Here is a 21829-nt window from a genome sequence, read left to right as displayed (position 1 = left end):
ATTCTCCAGATGTTTGGTGGGAGTGGAGAGAATAAGGCTATTGGTCTAAGAACAGCATCTAGAAATAAAACTTTTGACCTTGAGTTGAACCAAATTGGGACGATTCCAAGCATTAGACACTTGGCTTGTTATGGGAACATCAGCTTAATTATATAACTCCAAGCTCAGTGCCCCTGCACTACCTGAGAGGCCACACAGTGAACCCTGAGGAAGACCCTGAGCCTTCACCAGAAACAAGATCCCCGAAAGGTGGAGAGACCCCAGATCATTGTTGAAACATGAGCAACACTACATAGTGATGGAGATTTTAGGAACAGGATCTAGGAGGAGATTTCCAGAACATTCTGTATTAATATGTATTAGTAAACTATATAAATGAGATTTTAGTTTGATTCAGTTTGCACGGTGTGAGAGGGAGGGCCCTCCCCGTACACCTGGTTGGTTTTACTTATGCTGTATTTGAACCAAACCTCAATTACACTAAAATACTCACTGCCAAATTTTGTAATTATTTAAATATACATAACAAATATATGTTGATTGTGTTTGTTTATATACAATTACTGCTATTATTAACAAATTACTGCTAAATTTATTTTTGTTGTTTGATTAACTGAACAAGCGAAGACTCCATTCATAACAATTTTGGGGATCATTAAAATACAGAAAGATTCCAGGAGCTCTTTGTATTTCTTCAATTGTCTTCAAGTCTCCAGGGCTTGTGCAGATGCTTGGAGACATTTTGGAGTTTTCCTAAATAGGAAGATTTGAAAGTGCATCATTACTTTACTCAAGGGAATGTTTTTCAATTTTTCAGTTTAGAGGCGAAGTGATAGAAGCATTTCCCAAGTGACCTTGATGCAGAATGTCTCCTTAGGAGGTCTGGGCACATTGAAGAATGAGCCTCTTTGCAGGCTGACCCTGTTTGGACAACCTGCTCCTCACCCTCATCATCACCATATCATGATGTCTCCCACCTGGTGCTGACAACGCATAATATAAAAAACCTCATTCATTTCTCTTTATAATAAAATGTTATTTAATTTTAAAATTAAAATTAATTTTCCTTATTTGTAATATTGTTATTCTATTTTTTAGACCAAATTTTTATATTTGTAATAAAAATATTTTATTAGCAACCAAAAAAATTATTGCTCATTGCTTTTATGTAATACAATTCCCTTCATTAATTAAGCTCTATTGGTTATTTATTTCTCCCTTTTTAGGATAATTCATAATGTTTTACTTATTTTTTTATCTTTTTTATATCTTTTTTTTTTTCAGACAGGTTCAGGGTGGGCACTTTGGGGTCCAGGGAGACATTTCTGGGGCACATTTGGGGCAGTTTTTGGTCTGGGGTAAGAATTTTGAGGGACAGGAGGACACTTGGGGGCATTGAGTGGGCGCTAAAAACGAACTTAGGGATCCTGATGGAAAGTCTGGGCTTTGAAGTGGCTCATGGGGGTCTGTAAGGGGGTTCTCCAGGGTGCAGGGCATGATGGGAGTTGTAGGAGTAGGTATAATACAGTTTAAAGGGGCCGCAGAGCATCATGGTTATTCCAGGTGCAGCTGCAATGTCTCTCAAAGGAGCGCGGGGCATGATGGGAGATGAAGTCATTGCTTGAATAGCATTCTATGGCACCACAAAGCATGATGGGAGCTGTAGTCCCAGAAGTGATTCTAGTGGAGTGTTTACGAGCTCTGGGAGGGCACTTGGGGGACACTTTTGCCTCTGAATGACAACTTCAAGTGCTCAGGGAGGAATGTTTACAGTTTGGGAGCACTTGAGGGGAGCTTGGAGAGCTCTAACTGGGCTCTTTAGGGCACGGGGCACAGCAGGAGTTTTAGGCACGGAACTGTGTTATGAGGTGCTCTGAGCTCACGGGGGATGGCAGGAGATGAATTCCCAGAAGTGGCTGTAATGAGCACCTGTGGGCTTGGGAGCATTAAGGGAATTCTGGGACGTTTTTGGGGTACCCGAATGGCCGCTGAGGGGACACTTAAGGATCCTTGGAGTTTCTGGAGGACATCTATTAGACATACAGGGGGGATACCGGGGTTCTGTGGAGCACGGGGCATGGTGGGTATTGTAGTCCCGGCTCCAATTGGGCTCTATGGTGCTGCAAGGCATGCTGGGAGTTAGAGGCAGAAAGGAAAAATGGTGCTGACTCCAGGTACCACCCCTCAGGCCCCAATCCCTGGTGCTGAACCTCCTTGGTGGCACCTTGGGCTGACACATACCTCAGGAGGGTGTCTGTTTTCAATGGGGAAAATAAGGTGTTTTAGATTGCTTCAAAAGTAAAACAAAGGGGAGAAATCCCTGTTTGCTGGTGTGGAGGCAGTTCTCCAAGCACAGCAGGTCCCAGGTGAGTAAGGACAGACAGGATGGGGTTGGGGAATGTGGAGCAAGGTTGCCCACATGGGCTCAGACCTCAAGGCACAGCTTCTCTGAGCAGGCCAGACCTCCTGAGGAGAAACTCTGGATCAATATCAATCACACAATGCTGCAATCACCTCTGCTTAAAGAGAACAGTAATAAAATCCATCCTTTAAAATAGGAATGGATATTTTTAAGAAACACTTTGAAGTGTTTTTCCATAACTATTATAGGAAATATTCCTAATGAACTACACCAGACCAGAGGGAAATCAAGGCAGAGCCATTGTTTGTTAGGAAACCTCTCAAGAACTTCAAGTGAGAATCAAACTCCAAAGTCCCTTAAAGTTTTAATGGGTCCCGGTGAGGGACACAACTGGGAAAGTGTCCCCAAGCCTCAATCAGAGCAGAGAACTGGAGGCAGACATAACAGATGGGGACAAAGAGAAGCCAAGTCTTGGTGCCCTGGGGCACAGCAGGGCCTGTGCCACCAAGGGCTGTGAGGAGGCACCTTGTCCTGAGCCACTGGGGCCTTCTGGCACAGCCCCAGCAAGTTTGGGCACTGTCACCCCTTGTGCTGCCCTCAGCATCCCCCCACATCCCAGTGGCCTCAGGGATCTGCTGGGACCAGTCCCTGGGGAGCCTTGGTCAGGAATGGCCCTGGGGGCTCCTTCATGATCCCAGAGACTGCAGGTTTTTCCAAGGGCTTTGGGTTTTCCTTTTGCCTTGGAGTCTCTGAGAACTTTGTGCAACCATGGCCTCCAGTTACCTTCTTTAATTAGTCTCTTGAGAGCCTTTGTCAGTAACAACATTCAATAGAGCTCAATGCCTCTAGGTGCTTCAGTTTTCAAAGGTTCTTTACTTTTTCCTTTCTACACTGACTTTCTGAGAACTGACAACATTCAAACAAAGAGGGGGTTTCAATTTTTTTAAGCAATCCAAAATTTTTAAGGTTCCCCACTGCATACAGGCACAAGGTGCCACCAAGGAAATTCCTCATCCCCAAGGCAGAGCCCTGCAAGCAATGTTTGAGACCTTTGCACTCCTTGGTTCCCTGAAGCCTTGCAGTATGACAAAGGCCCCTTGGTTCCATGAGGTTCTGGGCTGTCACAGTGGAGATTTGGGTCCATGGCGCCCCACGGTGTCACAATGCTCTTTTTGGTTCCATGAAGCCTTGATCTGTCACAATGGACCCTTGGTTCTATGAGGTTCATTGGTGTCACCATGGTCTCCTTGGTTCCATGAGCCATCCCAATGTCACAACACAACTTTGGTTCCATGAGGTTCCTGCAGCAGGACTTCCCCTATGGCCCAGCAGAGCTCATCTGATGTGTCCATCAGCTGGGCCATAACTCAGGGCATCTTCCCCCTCTCAGCAATTGCTGAGATAACCCAGGCTGGACATCAGTCTTGTCCTGAATTCTCTTTGGTGCCAGGCAGGTGGAATTCCCAGCTGACCATGAGCATCTTGCCCTGAGACCAGCTGAAGGGAGATAAGCCTTGAATTCCTGAGTGACACACACTTCACTCTACAAACAATAAAAGCCACACAAAATTTTTAAAAAGCAGAAGCTTTCCGCATAGTCCCTGCAAATGGGCAGGGCTTCTCTCCCAGTACTGGATGCATCTTCGTGGTTCCTTTTTTGGATGCTGAGTAAAAGGGCTACATGTGCACTCCCTCATCAATATGGTGGTAAGTTACATTGACTCCTGATCTCTGCTATTTCTTCACTAGCTGTAATAAAGGTAAGTTTAATGTGCACTGTGTTTGTATCTACCTGCACTTCTTTTGTTTGTCCTGTACAGTAAGTAGTCAATTTAAAGATTCTTGTCTGTTTATGTTGAATCCATTCAGAAAATAATTCATTTTAGAATAGACCTAATCAGCCATGGTAAAGAACTTGTGCGAAAGAGCAATTTGGGCTGCAGGCCACCTGAAACAGAGCTACTGCCAGAAACCTGAGCATAGGGCAGGACTTGTCTAAGCCTTCATTCCATTTGTAACGTATTTCATTTAAGAACAAAATGAGAGAAGATCTTTTATTTTCCACATTTATTCCTTTCCTGTTTATACACTGGTATCAGCAATCTCTAGTTGACATTGATCCCCAGCACCTTCTAATGCAGTCTGAATAGATATGAAAATCAAGACGCTTTATGGCTGACCATCAATCACACTTTGTCCTTACCCCCACCCCACCATTTCCCTTATCCAACCCCTGACACTCAGAGCAGCCTTGTGCAAATCTGAACTTCCTCCACTCCAGTCTGTGCCTGCAGCTTTCAGCTCCTTGGCACCAACTCCCACCTGCTTTCCTTGGAGAAGGAACTGCTCAAGACACAGAAGAATGTTCATTTATTGTGAGTAAACTAACCAAGGGAAGGCACAGCTCCATAAAAAAACAAAAATCATTCCTCTACTGAATATACATCCCCTTTCCACAGCAGACAGTCTCAGAGCAATGGAAAACACATTCTGTGCCCAGCACAGATCCCAGGATGCCCCAAACCCTCCTAGCCCCGATTCTGCCCAGATTTGCTCTTTGCACTGAAGTCACGAGCTGCCTCCAATGCCCAGAGGAAGGAAAAGAGAGAAAGTGGCTGAAGAGCCCTCTTGTGCACAGCTACAGCTGCACTAATGCCAATGTTCTGGGCTCACAATACCTTGATCCAACACGTTTTACTGCATCTGTTCCCTGGGTAGAAATCTGACTGGATGCCAGGCCCAAGGAGTGCTGGCCAATGGAGCCACATCCAGGGGTGTCCCCAGGGTTCAGGATTGGGGCCAGGGCAGTTCAATCTCTTTCTTGCTGATCTGGATGAGGCCATCAAAGGCACCCTCAGTCAGATGCCTGGTGAGCCCAGGCTGGCTGGGAGTGTGGCTGTGCTGCAGGGCAGGAAGCTCTGCAGAGGGATCTGCACAGGCTTGAGACATGGGCCCAGGACAATGGGATGAAGTTCCCCAAGGCCAAGGGCTGGCTCCTGCCCTGGGCTCACAGCCACCCCAAATCCCTGACTGTGCCCTGCCCCTGATCCCCACAGCCTGTCCTGTTTCCTTCATCCCTGCAGTGCCAGGCACTTTCTGGGACAGGGGAGCTTTACTCTGGGGATGGAGGGAGGTGCAAGGACCACCCCTGCAGTGGGAACCACAACTCATCAGGTTTGTGTTCTTTGGGGGTCAGGAACTGGTGAGACTCAGAAGCATAGATAGGTTTCTCTTCATGGCCAACAACAAAAAAAGTAACAATGATATAATTCCATAAACATCACAATTTCTCCTCAGCTCTGTGCAATGTCAAAGCAGTATCTGATGTGTCCAATGTGGGAGGATAGTTTGTAGGGATAGTACAGAAGGCAATATTTCCCAATGAATTACAGCTGTACTGATTGCTGGGAAATGAAAACAGCCTTGCCTGCCCAATGCGGATGGGTATTCTAAAAGTGTGGGCTAACTAGTTAAGGGTAAGTTACTGATGCAGTTAGAGCTTGAGACCTAGAGATAGCTGCAGTTTGGGATGGAGTCTGCAGGCTGTGCTGTGAGGAGGAAGGGGCATGTTGTTGTGTAAGGGACAGACAAGGTAAGATGCTGTGTGAGGGACATACAGGGTTAGGTGTCAGCATAGGGGACAGGTTGGGGTCAACCTGTCTTGCAGAAGGAAACTTAGAGAGAGGAGAGAAGAAGTCAGTGCTGTGTGGAGCTCCACATGAGGAAAGGGTCAGAGTTGGCTGAAAGAAATAATGAGAAGTATTTAATAAAGTGTTGATGCTTGGTTAGCACCCAATGGACATGGCTCAGCTGAGGCCTTATTAGCAGGCCATGAAAATGGCTTGTCTGAGGGTTCAGTGCAACAATCTAGCTGCTAAACTATTAAAAAGTATTAAGCTAAACTATTAAAAACGTGTTTAAAAGGTCAGGCTATAGCAGCCTATTCATAAAATTGATACTACTGCAGCTAGAATATATGAGAGAAGGAAGAGATGGCTAGTTTGTTGCTATATAGAGGATAGATGCAGTAGGTTTGCTGCTAAAAAGCACGTATAAAGTAGAAGGGGTGGTCATCTCACACTTGCAAGAGCCAATAGTAGAAGTATATGTACCTAAAACAAATGAAATTATGCCAAATATGCTTAAACCATTATATTTTGGATTATAAATGTAGATGGTGCCTTCAATAAACTGAACTATGCTTTATCAATCACACTGATTGGTTGCATATTTCCCTCGCCAAAGCTTCTCCACAAGTGGCATCCAGAACAGGGACCTTGAAGCTCTGCCACTCCGCACTGACCCACCGCCAGAGGTAAGCGAGCTGGCAAGCACCAAGTATCAGCGCTTGGAGGGCAAGGATCTCTGTATGTTGGCATACAAATGGATCCCATGCCTGAGCCGCTCCCAATGAAGGAAGCTCGCCGTTCCGTTTACACTGCCGATCAAAGGCTGCCATGTGCACACATTAGCAGGCAATCGGCTTAGATTGCTGGACTTCCCCTTTCCTTCTTTTGTAAAAAGGGAGGGATATGGATAAGCCAGCGGCATATGATTTATTTAAATGCTTTTTAGAAAAGCAAAAGGTAGAACTTGATCTTAAAAAATATTTGCCCAAGCTGTTAGACTATGCTAAAGAACAGGGCTTTTTTACCAACCCAGATGACTTTTTCAAAATTGAGGAGTGACAAAATCTAGGAGATTGCTTGTATAGACCAGTCATAGATAAGGATAAGGTAGCAAAAAAGTTGTCTCAGACCTACTGGATCATAATTGTTTAGAGGCATATAAGGCAGAGAAAAATATTGCTGCTGTTGCCTCTATGCATTTGGATGGCAAACCGCCCACTATGATGTCCACCACAGGACAAATTAAACCTCCTGCTGCACAGCCAGGGATGTATATTTTTGGAGGAGACAATCTTACTCAAGCACCGACTACACAGCAAGTTTTATTGCCTCCTAAATCTGTCTCTGAAGCAGTGCCCTATGCCCCCCTGCTGCTATCACAGCAGGAGGAGCTGCCTTCAAAGGAGACAGCCGAGTTAGAAAAAACAACGGCACATTCCTATGATAAAAGGCAGAGGTAAAATCAAGGGTAGAGTGGAATGGGGCAAAATCATGAAGGAAGCAATAGCGACTGGAAAAAGGAATTATGTGGCAAAATTACAGGAGCCGAGTGTAACTTGGCAAGCATTTCCAGTTGCATTTACCCCTAGTGCGGAAAATAGAATGGAAGCATCAATAACTCCTTTAAATTGGAAATTGTTAATGCAGCTTCATAGCACAGTTAATGAAGCTGGCATGCATGGGGAACCAACAAAGCAAGTGCTTAATTATATTTGGGGATCAGGGTTACTCTTGCAAGAAGATGTAAAAAATATTTTCTAACAAGCTCACAATTTATGCTGTGGCAGGTTCATTTCCAGGGTCTTTGTCAAGATCCTGCACTTATTCAGAGAGCACAGGATGATCCGCTTCACGGGATCACATTGGAACAGTTTATAGGGATTGGCTGATTTGCCACACCCGAGAGTCAAGCTGTATTGGGGTCAGATGTAGTAAAAGAGGCAATGAGGTTTGCTGGGGCTGCATATAGTAAGGTTAGACCAGAACAAGGGGAATTATCATCTTATATGAATATTAGACAAGGTCCACAGAAATCTTTTCTAGTTTTGTTGACAAACTTACTGCAGCAATAGAAAGATCAGAGGTACCTCTGTTTATGCAAGAAGCTCAACTTAAGGAGTGCATTACTCAGAATAGCAATCCCCAGGTAAAACCAGTGACAGCTACTTTACCAGGCAATTGGGAAGTAGTAGAGCTTTTAGAACGTATGAGTAAAATTCTCTCAGGGAACTCAGGCTATGTTAGTTGAGGCAGTAAATAGTTCGACATCAACCTTAAAAGAGGGGCAGTCTCAGAGTCAAGCCTTTGCTACTGTGCTGGAGTCTCAGAATTAAGCCTTTGTTGCTGCACTGGCACCGCTAAAACCTCCTGACTCCCAGAGTGTCGGCAAGCCTTGTTCAACCAGCAGTTCTTTAGATGTGGTCAGTCTGGCCATATGCACCGAAAGTGTATAACACCGAAAGTGTTGGATTACAAATGTGTGGTGTCGTAACTGTCAGCTGGACTCTCATTCCACTGAAGCCTTCAGACGGAGGACAAAAAACGAATGGGTGAGAGCAAAGGGACGCTGTGCCAGGACACCAGCTGTGGCCCAAACCTCCCAAGTATTCCAGGCTGCCCCTCCCTGCTCCCAGCCAGCGAACTCCGGCCAGCCACAAGAGGCAGCCTTGGCTTGGACTTGGCAGACACAATAAACATTGTTTTAAAGGATACAAAGCCGGTAAAAATCCCTACTGGAGTGTGTGGGCCTTTGATGTTAAATGGACAATCTTATGGAGCTTTGTTGTTAGGCAGATCCTCAACCACCTTACAGGATTTGACTGTGGAACCTGGAGTTATCGATGCGGACTATACAGGAGAAATTATGGTCATGGCTCATACACGTTTTCCTCCTATCAGTATTCCTCCAGGAAGCCATATAGCTCAGCTGGTCCCACAGCAACAACTGGTAAAGGAGGCACAAGGCCCTGTGCAAGGAGCTGGTGGATTTGGATCTACAGGAGGCTTGGTACTACTGACCCTCACAATGGAACAACATCCAGTAGTGGAAGTTATCTTATGGTATGGCCCTCAAGAAAAACAGCTTCAAGCCTTATTGGACACTGGTGCGGACCTTACAATTATTGCCCGGCATCACTGGCCATCTACCTGGCCTCTACAAGACTGCTTAGAGGCAGTTGATGGGGTTGGTGGAGCAGGACGGGTCCAGAAAAGTTGTGAACCAGTATCCATTACTATTGCACAAAATACAGTATCAACTCTAGTGACAGTAATGGACCTCCCTACTGGAGTGCAGGCATTAATCAGGCGAGATGTGCTTGCTCAAATGGGACTGGTGCTACGCATGGACAGTGGCCCTTTTTATGGTGGCCATTACTTGGACTTTCCCGATAGAGCAGTGGCTGCTAAAAAGGGAAAGTCTTGAGCAAGCCCATCTTTTAGTACAAAAACAACTACAGCAACTGATTGATATAACGCCACGCAAACCACGACTGAAAACAGCTCCACTCCCGACACATCAAGAGAGAGAACGCCTGAGGGACTATCTAGCAGTATAGCCGCTGGTGCTCCAACTCCAGAGCCTTCTAAGGAAAAGGATTGAGTGGACAATCCTTCTTGATTTAGAGACATTTGCTCTTCAGGAACCCTCAAGTGTTTGCGACCGTATTGGACTTGGGTGAAGGCGGTGTTTAAGCTGTGTTAAGGGGTGTGGGAGTGGTGCTTGGTTGTTAATCTGTTGTGCAGGGTGTAAACAAAATCTTTGGGTACATCAATCACAGTTGTGGCAACCTGTATGCAGGCAGTGTAGGTGGGACCTCCATAGAGGTAGCTGGCAGCAAGACGCTCAGGATGAAACTGAGGATCGCTCACTAGGAGCTGCTGAACTTGTTTTAGATAATCGTGAAAACAGGTATCAACTGTTAGTACATTGGTAACTTCTGGACGCTATCAAACAGATTAAATGCTACCTTGCTACAGTAGCACTCAGGGTCATTTGTTCTCGACATATAGCCATTTCACAACACCGTACTATAAGAGAGGAGGAGTGGGATGCTGCTATTAGGAGGTACCAACAATCTAATCTTGGGAGTAATAATTCTTTGTATCCTCCCAGTACAGGCATGGGTACCAGTACAGGCCCCAGCACAATCCAAAACTAATATCTGGGTTACCCTGGCAAACAAAACTGGGCAGGATGCCATCTGCCTGTCCTTAGCATCACCAGGCAATCCTTTTTCCACCTGATAAGTTGGTATGCCTCTTGACATTTGGCCATGCCCCAGGGACATTCCAACCTGCAACACTACAGGTCCAAAAAAACTCGTTGATTCTTGGGATCAATGGGTGCCTTACTTGGGGCATGCAGCATTAGAACCTCACGAGTTGGAATTACTTAGGTCAGCTCGAGCAGATGCCTGTGTGAATTTTAATTACTCTGGTAAGTCCTTACAATAACCAGGACTTAATTACATGGTGTTGGTAAATGCAATCCTCCCAGTATATTGGAATGCCTCACAATGGTGTAATTATACCTCTGCCAACATTTCAGTGTCTGCAAATACCCCTATTGCCTTACCTCCAGGAATATTTTTAATTTGTGGAGATAGAGCTTGGCCAGGTATACCATCCAGATTAAGAGGGGGTCCATGTACATTAGGAAGGCTTACTTTGCTTGCACCCAATACATCAGTGAACTTACAGGCCCATCGGAAACACCTTCGCACTAAAAGATTAGCTCATGCCTTTAAGCCTGACTGTCAGGATAATGTGCAATTTTGGTCAACAGGACAAATTGTTGCAGCATCTCTTTTTACTGCAGGCAAAGCTAGTGCAGGAGCTTTGGGCCAGTTAATAAGCTTGGCTGCTGACCAGCAAAACAGACCAATGCAACCTCTATAGCTCTTTCCCAGCTATTAACTGATGTTGATTCTGTTAGACATGCTACCTTACAAAACCGAGCAGCAACAGATTTTTTACTTTTAGCACAGGGCCATGGATGTGAGGACTTTGAAGGGATGTGCTGTATGAACCTTTCTGATCATTCTGTCTCTATTCATGCACAGCTGTGCAGGCTGCAAGAGCTTACCAATCATTTGCAGAAAAACACTGAGTTATGATTGACTGATTGGTTGAAGTCTTTACATTTGGGGCCATGGTTAATTTCATTGCTTCAGCAATTTATTATAGTGGCAATAATTTTGGTGGTAGCCGTTTTGTTTATTCTTTGCATTTTACAATGTTTGCAGTGTAGTATGGAACGCATAGCAGAATCAGTGATGAACCGAGCTTTTATCGCACAAAATGAAAATGTAGGAATTGTTGATGCTTGGTAAGCAAGTAACGGACATGGCTCAGCTAAGGCCTTTTTAGCAGGCCATGAAAATGGCTTGTCTGAGGATTCAGGGCAAGAATCTATCTGCTATACTGCAGGTATTAGCAAGGGCAGCCTATAGCAGCCTATTTATAAAATTGATACTACTGCAGCTAGAGGATGTGAGAGAAGAAAGAGATGGTTAGTTTGTTGCTATATAGAGGATAGATGCAGTAGGTTTGCTGCTAAAAAGCAGGTACACAGACGTAGCTGAAAAAGTAGAAGGGGTCGTCATCTCAGGCTTGCAAGAGCCAATAGTAGGAGAGGCGTATGTTCCTGAAACAAATGAAATTATGCTAAATATGCTTAAGTCATTGTATTTTGGATTATGAATTTAGATGGTGCCTTCAATAAATCAAACTGTGCTTTATCAATCACACTGATTGGTTGCATATTTCCCTCGCTGCAGTTCCTCCACATTATAACAGTTCAAACAAAAGCTATCTTCATCTTTGTAAACAGAGGTCTTTTTTCTTCTCTTTGCTGGGGGGCAGCAGGAATCTTCATCTCTCCTCTTTATTCAAACTTACGGGATCACAACTCTTTACATATTTGCTCATTTCAGAACAAATGCCTCTGCTCATACCTACAATTAAACCTGTAATCTCTATGTGCTATAGGGAAATGTGTCTCTTCTCCATACCTTAAAAAATAGAAATTTCAGTCCATGACTCTCCTCTTTCCCTCATCTGGGGCCTGACTCTTCCTTTTGTCGGACATTGGTGTTTTCATACTCTTTCTGTGCATATCTTCATCTTGGTCCTTTTCTTTCACTAAGGACAGAGAACAAAGTGTCTGCAAGTCTCATTCTCAGCAATGATAGAGTTAATATCTCGCTCAGGCAGTGGCTGGAGCAGGTGGGATAGAGCATTTCAGACCAGCTGGGACTGGGATGGGATCGTAAGGGTCCAGCCAGAGAGCGGTGGTGGTTGTTCTGGGTGCATGGCTGTTTTCTGGTGTTTGCTGCATTCAATTCCAGCCGCAGGCAGATGGGTTTCCCTTCCCCTGCCCAGCAGTGAAGGGTGAGTCCCTTGCCAGGACGGGCCCAGCTGTGTCTGCCCCAGGCTGCGCTGCCCAGGAGGGCCCGGCCGCCCGGAGCTGCTCTCCCGGTGGGAAAAAGGCCCCGCGGACCAGGGCAGGGCAGGGTTTGAATGTCGGCTCAGTGTTCTGATGAGCCATGGGCTCCCTGGCTGTGCCAAGGGGAATCCAAGATCTTGGCAGCCGTGTGGGCCTCCCCTCCCCATTTCTTTTGGGGCCCCTGCTGAAAACGGGGCCCAGAGTCAGAGCCCGGCCCTGGCCCAGCCCCGGCCAGGCCTGTGGGCTGCGCGGAGGGGCCTGGGCCGGTGTTACCTGTACTGAGGCCAGAAGCGAAAGAGAACTTTCTCAGGGTTTTTTCACCTTTACATGTGTGTTTCACAAAGAACTTTCTCATTGGTGTAATGTGGGAATCCTTAAAATCAGAAGGTTGTGGGAAAGCTGCCATAAAGCAGGCCTCAGAGACAACAGAACTGCAATTAGAGCAAAGAGGAAAGCATAAGGTATGTCAGCAGAAAAGTTATATGACATGTAGAAAGCAAGGACAAATAGAGCAATTGTCTGTGTATTAACGCTTGGCTAGAATAACTCTCCAAGCTGCAGGAAAGTATATCTAGCAAGATATTAGGAAGGTCTAAGCTTAATAATGGAGCTCTGTGCATTGTATTTTAAGGATTACAAGTAGGTATTGTATTCAAAATAAGCAAATATTATTTTAACCAAAGGTACATGCACTTATAGTAGTTGGATGAAAATATTGTCATCATGCTTTTGCTTTTGTGATTGGTCAAAAAACTTTCCAAGTGCATTTTAACATCACTATTCTCTGTCTGTTGCCGAAAGCATGAGCTGCTGGCATCTTCCTGCTGTTCCAACCTTGTAATGACACTGCAATCCAGTCCTATTCATGATTCTGTGCATAAAACCCTGGCCTGCGTTAGTGTAACAGTGTTTCAATATTAAAAATCAGACACCAATTTGTCCTTGTCAGGTCCATGGGAGGCTGCCCAGGTCCCAGCTGAGAAAAATTTCAGGGAATCTTCACAAACCATCACAACAGCCTAGAAATAACAGGGTCCCTGGGCGAGAGATGATCTGATGAATTTGAACACATAGAAAGGATCCCAGCCAATGCATTGAACCCTAAGTGCAGATGCATCATTGGCCAGGGAAATGGTTTTATTAAGACACCAACCAATCACATGTGTTTATCTGGGGCATTCAAACCCTCAATTAAGAAGAGTCCCAGACAATAAAGAAAGCTTTTGTCATATGGATCACTGAGGGTTTGTGTGATCTCTGTCTCCCACCACAACCTGAATTGATGTAATAGGTGTGGTCAGTTGGAGTGTTCAGTTAGGTGGTCAGTGGGATGTGGTCAATGGGGGTGGTCAGTGGAGATGTGGTCAGTGGTTTGGTCACTGGTGTGTTGTCCGTGGGTTTGGTCAGTGAGTGAGGTCAGTGGACCATGGTCATTGCAGTGGTCAGTGAGGTGTGGTTGGTGAGTGTTGCCAGTAAGTGTGGTCATTAAGGAGGGGAGTGAAGTGTGGTCAGTGGTTATGCTCATTGGAATGGGAAGTGAGTATGGCCAATAGGTGTGGTCAGTGTAAGTGGCTGGTGAGGTGTGGCCAGTGGGTGTGGTCAGTGGTTGTGGTCAGTGGGGGTGTGGTGAGTTGGGTGGTCATCGGGGTGTGGTCCATGGATGGGCTGAGTGGATGTGTTCAGTGGGTGTGCTCAGTGGAAGTATGGTCAGTTGGGTGGTAAGTGGGATGTAGTCAGTGGGTGTGGTTAGTGGGGTGTGAGCATTTTGGCAATGGGTGCAGCCAGTCTGTGTGGTCAGTGGTTTATGGCCAGTGTTTGTGGTCAGTGGTGGTGAGGTCAGTTGGGTTCTCAGTGGGTGTGGTCAGTGGGTGTGACCAGTGGGTGTTGTCATTGTGTGTGGGCAGTGGGATGTGATCAGTAGCTATGGTCAGTGGATGTGGTCAGTTGGGAGGTCCGTGGGGCTTGGTAACTGGGTGTGGTCAATTGGGTAGTCAGTTGGTGTGGCCATGGGTAGTGGTCAATGGATGCAGTCAGTGGCAGTAATCAGTGGGGTGTGGTCAAAGGGTGTGGTCATTAAGGGTAGCCTGCAGGGTAGTCAGTGGTTGTGGTCAGTGGCAGAGTGATCAAAGGATGTTGTCAGTGGGGGTGGTCAGTGGGAGGTGGAGAGTGGTGTGTGGGACAAGGATATGGTCAGTGGTTGTGGTCAGTGGGTGTGGTCATTTCTCAGGACCATATGGTTGGGTCAGTGGGGTGGTCATTGTGTTTGGTCAGTGGGTACCCTCAGCGGGAGTGGGCAGTTGGGTGGCCTGGAAGTAGGTGTAGTCAGTGAGGGTGGTCAGTGGATGTGGTCAGTGTGTGTGGGCATTGAGGTAGTCAGTGGATATGATGAGTTGGTGTGGTCAGTGAATGTGGCCAGTTTTTGCGGTTACTGGGAATGGTCAGTGTTGTGTGGTCAGTGCGGACAGTCAGTGGTCATGGTCATTGGGGTGGTCAGTGGATGTGTTCAGTGGGTGTGACCAGTCATGGTGTGGTTAGTTGGGTGGCCAGTGGATTGTGGTCAGTAGGAGTGGACTGTGGGTGTGGCCAGTGGGAGAATTCATTGGGGTGTGGCCAGTGGGTGTGGTCAGTGGGCTGTGAGCATTGGTGTCTTGGCAATGGGTGTGTTCACTGGGTGTGGTCAGTAGTTGTGATCAGTGGGGGTGGTCAGTGGTGTGGTCAGTGGCATGGTCAGTGGGTTTGATCAGTAGGAGGTGGTCAGTGTTTGTTGTCAGCGGCAGAATGGTCAGTGGTGGTGTGGTCAGCTGCTATTCGGTGGATGTGGTCAGTGGGGTGTAGGCACTGGTGTCTTCATAGTGGGTGTGGTCAGAGGGGTGTGGTCACTGGTTGTGGTTAGTTAGGGTGAAGGGTGGGTGCATTCAGTGGGTGTGGTCACTGGTTTTGGGGAAAAGGTGTGGACAGTGGTGTGTAGGCAGTGGGTGTGCTCAGTGGGCTGTGGTTATTGGGGTGTGGTTAGCGGAGATGGTTTGTGAGTGTGGTCAGTGGGTGTGGTCACTAGCTGTGGTCAGTGGGTGTGGTCAGTGAATGTGGTCAATTGGGTAACGGGTGAGGATTGTCAGGTGGGTGATCAGGGGATGTGGTCATTGGTGTGGTCAGTGGGTGTGAGCAGTGGGTGTGGTTGGTGGGTTTGGTCAGTGAGGAATGGTCACTCGGTGTGGTCTTTGTGGGCAGTGGGGGTGATCCGTGGGGGTGTGATCAGTGGGTGAGGTCAGCGGGGGTGTGGTCACTTGGATGGTCATTGCATTGTGGTCAGTGGGGTGGTCAGTAGGTGTGATCAGTGGTTGGGGCCAGTGGGCAGTGGTCCTTGTGGTGGTCAGTGGGGTGTGATTAGTTGGTGTGGTCAGTGGGGTGTGGGCCTTGGTGTCTGGGCAGTGGGTGTGGTCAGTGGGTGTGTTCAGTGATGGGGGTGGCAAGTTGGTGTGGCCAGCAGCATGTGGTCAGTCAGGGTATGGTCAGTTGGGTGGTCAGCTTGGTCAGTTGGGTGGTCAGTGGATTGTGGTCAGTGAGTATGGACAGTGGGAGTGGTCAGTGGGGGTGGTCAGTGGGTCCTGGTCAGTGGGTGTGGCCATTTGGGGTGATCAGTGCTCGAAGTGTGGCAAGTGTGATGTGGTCAGTGGCTGTGGTAATCCGTGGTAATATGGTGAGTTGGGTTGTCACTGGGGGTGGCCAGTACAGGTGGTCAGAGGGAGTGTGGTAAGCATTTCTAGCCAGAGGATTTGGTCATATAGGTTGCCATTGGAGAGTGGTCAGTGGGTATGGTCAGTGGCTATGGTCAGTGAATGTGGTCAATTCGGTAGTTGGGTGGGGGGGGTCAGTTGAGTGGTCAGGGGATGTGGTTGTTGGTGCAGTCAGTGAAGGTATGGTCAGTTTGTCAGTGGAGTGTGGTCAGTGGGTGTGGTCAGTGGGGTGTGGGCATTGGTTTCTTGGATATGGGTGTGTTCAGTGGTTATGTTCAGTTGGGGTGTGGTCAGTTTGGGGGTCATTGGGATGTGGTCCATTGGTGTGTTCAGTGAGATGTGCTCAGTGGAGGTATGGTCATTAGGGCAGTGAGTAGCGTGTGGTCAGTGACTATAGTCTGTGGGTGCAGTCAGTGAGTGTGGTCAGTGGGTGCAGTCAGTTGTTGTGGTCAATAGGTGTGGTCACGGGCTGTGGGCAATGGGTGTGGACACTGGTTGTGGTCAGTGGGTATGGTCAGTGGGCTACGGTCATTGAGGCATGGTATGCAGAGGTGGTCTGTGGGTGTGTTTACTGGGCGTGGTCAGTGGTTGTGGTCAGTATGGGAGCTCAGTGAGGTCTGATCAGTTGGTGTTGCCATATGGGAATGGTCAGTGGCATGGTCAGTGGGAGTGGTAAGTAGGAGTTGGTCAGTGGTTTTGGCCAGTGGCAGTGTGGTCAGTTGGGTGGTCAGTGGATGTGGTCTGTGGGGTGTGGGCATTGGTGTCTTTGCAGTGGGTGTGGTTAGAGGGTTGTGGTCAGTAGGATGTGGTCATTTGGTTGTGGTCAGTGGGGATGGTCACTGGGTACACTGAGTGTGGTCAGTGTGAGTGGTCAATGGGTGTGTCCCTTTGGGTGATGAATGAGAAGGTGCTTGGCCAAGGCAAAAGGAGGCTCCCTGTGTGCCCTGCTCCCCTCTCCCTGAGCTCCTGGGAGCTCTGCAGCCCCTGCTGCCATCCCATCTGCCCAGACCAGCACAACAGCCCCAGCCTTGGGACCCTCCAGAGCTGCTCCTGCTCCAGAGCTGGGGCAGCCACAAAGTTGTGCCCATTTCTGTTCATTTCTGATCTGATGAGGATGGATCCTCAGCCACTTGGAGGCTGTTGATGAATTTTACTTTTCCATATGCCTCTTGTTTCTTGAGCTCCTCAGTTCAGGAATTCAGTGACAAGGTTCATAAACATCTCTTGAAAACACCAGAACAAAAAAAGCCCCTGGGAAATATTTCAGTTCTCAAATCTTCTGTGGTTAATTAGAAAGATTTCAGAAGTGTATTCCAAGTAAATATACTATATTGAAAACAATACAGAGAGAACAGTTTTGTCCTGTTGTCTTTTGCTGTTTATAGATTGGTATCAGCCATGTCCAATTGATAGTGACCCCCAGCAACTTCTAATGCAGGCTGAACTGATATGAAAATCAAGACCCTTCATGACTGACATGAAAATTGATCAGATTTTGTCCCCACACCCTCCCCATCATTTTCCTCATCCCACCCCTAAAATTTTTATGGATCAGGGACAGAATGTCCATCAGGAGCAGGGCAGTGATTCTTCCCCTGTGCTCGGCACTGGTTGGGCAGCACCTCGAGTGCTGTGTCCAGTTCTTGTCTACCAATTTAGGAGGGACCTGGAAGGGCTGGAGCATGTCCAGAGGAGGGTAACAAGGCTGGTAAGGGGTCTGGAACCCAAGTCCTGTGAGGAGTGGCTGAGAGAGCTGGGGATGTTTATCCTGGAGAAGAGGAGGCTCAGAGGAGACCTCATCACTCTCTACAACTCCCTGACCGGAGAGTGCAGCCAGATGGGACTCAGGCTCTTTTCCCAAGGAACAGAAACAAGGACAGGAGGACACAGCTTTTTGCTGCACCAGGGAAGGTTTAGGCTGGACATTAGGAAATATTCTTTACTAAGAGGGTGATTGGGCATTGCATTGGACTGCCCAGAGAGGTGGGTGTGTCACTGTCCTTGGAAGTGTATCAGCATAGACTGGATGTGGCACTGAGTGCCACAGTCTGGGTGACAAGGTGGTGTTGGGTCACAGGTTGGACTTGATGCTCTCCAAGGTCTTTTCCAGCCTGGGTGATTCTGTGATTCTGGGGAAGCAGGGCCCTGGGGAAGCAAGGGACCATTGTGAAACTGCAGGGCCTCATGGAAATGAGAGGACCAGAGTGACACTGTGTACAACATGGCACCACAGAGCCAAGGGGCCACTGTGACACTGTAGGGCTACATGGAAAGTAGGAGTCCATTCTGACAGTCTCAGTCCTCATGGAACCACAGAGGCCACTGTGACACTGCAGAGCCTTGTGGAACCAAGGGGCCATTGTGACACTGTGGAACCAAGGAGAGCCTTGTGAGAGCCTGGTGCCAATGGAATCAAGGGAACATTGTTCTACTGCAAGGACTCTTGGAACTAAGGGAACAATTGTGACACTGTGGTGCCCTGTGGAACCAAGGGTCCCTCGAGACACTGCAGGATTTTGTGTAACCAGGGCTCCATTGTGACACTGCAGCACCAAGGAATTCATGGTGGCACTCAGAGGCCTCATGGAACCAAGAGGCCACTGTGACACTGCAGGGCCTTGTGGGACCATGCAGAGCATTGTGACAGAGCAGGACCTCGTGTAATGATGGGGCCTTTGTGACACTGCAGGGTTCCATGGGAGCATGGGTGCAGTGTTGCTTCCAGGGACTCCTGGAATGAAGGAAACACGTTTGACGCCATAGTGCCCCTTGGGACCAAGCAGCCATTGTAACACTGTGGGACCAAGGAGAGCATTGCTGCACTGTGAGACCTCATGGAACCAAGGAACCACTGTGACACTGCAGGGCCCAAGGATCAAAGGAACTTTGTGACACCAAAGGGTGCTATGCAACCGAAGGCACATTGTGATACTGGGAGGCCTCATGCAATCATGGAGATCATTGTGAAACTGGGAAGACTTCATGGAATATTGGTGAACCCCAGCTTGCTGAGAGTGTTGATTAGCTGTATGGTAGGAGAGCTGTGCACAGGAATCTGGAAAGGCAGGATCCAGGGACTAAATCCTTCAATGTGAGGTTTAAGAAGTCCAAGTGCCTGGTACTGAACTTTTACAAAAACAACCCCCGCAGCACTACAGGAGTGGGACAGAGTGCCTTGACAGGAAATCTGCTGCAATGGACCCTTTATTCCATGAGTTACCAGTGTCAAGGCTGACTCCTTGGGTTCATGAGGCCATAGTATTAGAAAATCTTCAAAATATCAGAAAAAGGCTCCTTAACACTACTTTGGTGTTAAAGACGGCATCATTTACTTAGGCTTGAGATCCAGCAGGGGATAACACATAACCAATATGGACATGTGATTCTAAAAGTGTATTTCCCATATGCAGTTGCTACATGTGACTTACAACTTACCCATTTCCATAAACTCCACCCCAAATTCCCAGTTTCTATCTTCACTTTTTCTACCACTTCACCCTTGAGGCAGAGGTCTTCTGGTTTTCAAATCATCTCTCCTGGGAAAGAAGTCTTTCAATGCACTGCCCCACTGCTTAAAGTTTACAGGCACAGTAAATTTGAATGATCCTTTTGGTATCAAACCCAAGGCTTTGTGTGGCCAGGCAGAGGCAGGCAGGAGGCAGAGCTGTCAGCAAAGGAAGGGCCAGCGAGGTGGGGCAGCCGGGGAATGACGACAGCCTGCAGGGACAGAGGCGCAGGGCATAAACACCGTAGGACAGCCTGGGCTGCAGAGGGCACAGGGATGGGCAGCAGCCGAAAGGCCCTGCCAGAGCCAACTGCTGCAGCACTTGGGCCATGGCTGTTGGCCCTGGGCCTGAGGCCAGCAGGGGACAAGTGAGCCTTGCTGTGCTGGGGCCTCATTGCCTCCTTGTCCCTGCTCAGCAGCCTGCCAGGGGCCACCCTGTTGGTGAAGGAATAGCAAATACTTAGGAATGTCTAGCAAGTAGTTCTGAAACAATAGATGAAATAGAGATGTTAGCAGTATTTGACAGAGACGCTGAAAATAGTTATGTTAAGGTTTGAGGCCTTTTCCTTTGTTTAGATAATACCAAATACCACACATACCAAAGAACCAACGGACATCCTGTCCCAAGCCTGGCAGGAAAGGTCTGAAGGTAAGGATTAAAGCCATAAAACATGGTAATTTAGTCCTTCCTATAGGTTGCATGCAAATATTAAGAAATTTGTGTATTGTATTTGATTGGTTATTGGAATTTAGAATATTCATTATGGAAAAATACTTATTGTAGTGCAAATGGAAAAACTCTCTCTCTTGCTTCTTTCCTCTTGTCTCTTGCCTCTCTCTTCTTACCTTTGATCTCTAACATCTCTCTAAGCCCTCTCTCTTATACCCACGCCTTATAATAAAATCCAAACCTGAAGAACAGCAAGTAATAAGCTCCTGAGTCTGTCCAGTGAACGTCCAGAAACCCACCTCCCACTGCCCCATGGTCCTGCCCTTGGCATTGCACATCCCCAGAGCCCAGTGCCCTGGGAAGAGCCTTGAACAATGAGGGACGGACAGGATCTGCCTTGCCAGGGGCTGGGGGCTCAAGCCTTGGGCCTTTCAATTCCTGAAACATCTTCAGGATTGCTCAGCATCTAGGACACATTTCCTTAGCTTGTTCTCACCTCTAATCACTACTTTCAGTGTTAGGTTCTAACTGGAATCTGGGGACAGTTTCACAGTCGCGTCCCTCAGTGGGATCCATTAAAACTTCAAAAACTCTGGATTTTAATCTGACTTGGAGTTCTTGAGAAGTTTTTTGAACACTCTCTCAGGGACTGAGTTTGATGTAAACAACATCAAAACCCTGAGGGGGTCATAAAACTCTTTGTGCTGTGTCTGTGCTGCTGAGCTGGGCTGGTCTCCTGGCACAGCGGGAGCTCCAGGCCACCAAGAAAAGCTTCAAAAAGTCAGTTCTGCTAAGGAACAGTTTCTCTCCCAGCCCAGCAGGGCTGAGGGCACTGCCTGCAGGCACAGAGGGAACAGGAGCCAGGCACACACAGGCTAAAGGCAATCAGGACTAGGAAGACTTTGAGCTGAGATTCACTTGGGGAAAAATCTTCCCAGTCCAGGACATGGTGACTGTGTGGGTACAAGGTAAGGTCCCCTGTGATCCTGGAGGGATCTCCTGGAGCCAGCACAGCCCACAGCCTGGGGGATGTGTCAGGAGGACTCTCAAAGTTCCTCTGAGGAACAAGACAAAGAGGAGGAGGATGTGGTGAAGAGTGGGGCTGCCCTGAGCACTGTCAGAAGGACAGGGCAGGATAAGTCCTGCTGTCAGGGATGGCTGCAGGGGTGAAGCTGGGGCTGTGGCCAGGGCTGCCCAGGGCTGTCCTGCAGAGCAGCTCCTGTAGCCCTCAGGTCTCTTGGCCAGCCCAGGGAATGTGCCACCTGCCAGGGACAGTTCTCAGCCTGCCTGGCAGCTTCCCATGCACTGTGGGGAGAAGTTGGAGGGGGAAGGAGCCACCCCCATCAGGACAGATTCCTCCTGCTGTGGAGATGGTGCTGCATGGCCAGGGCTGCTCTCAGCATTCTCCTCAAGGGAAGGGAAAGGGGCTGTCAGGCGTGTCTGTGTCGCTGAGACTCCTGCACTGTCCCACTGGGGATCAG

Source organism: Erithacus rubecula (assembly GCF_903797595.1).
Source record: "Erithacus rubecula genome assembly, contig: scaffold_387_arrow_ctg1, whole genome shotgun sequence".
Lineage (NCBI taxonomy): Eukaryota > Metazoa > Chordata > Aves > Passeriformes > Muscicapidae > Erithacus > Erithacus rubecula.
The sequence above is the reverse complement of the archived record's forward strand: the minus strand, read 5'-3'. Positions refer to the sequence as shown.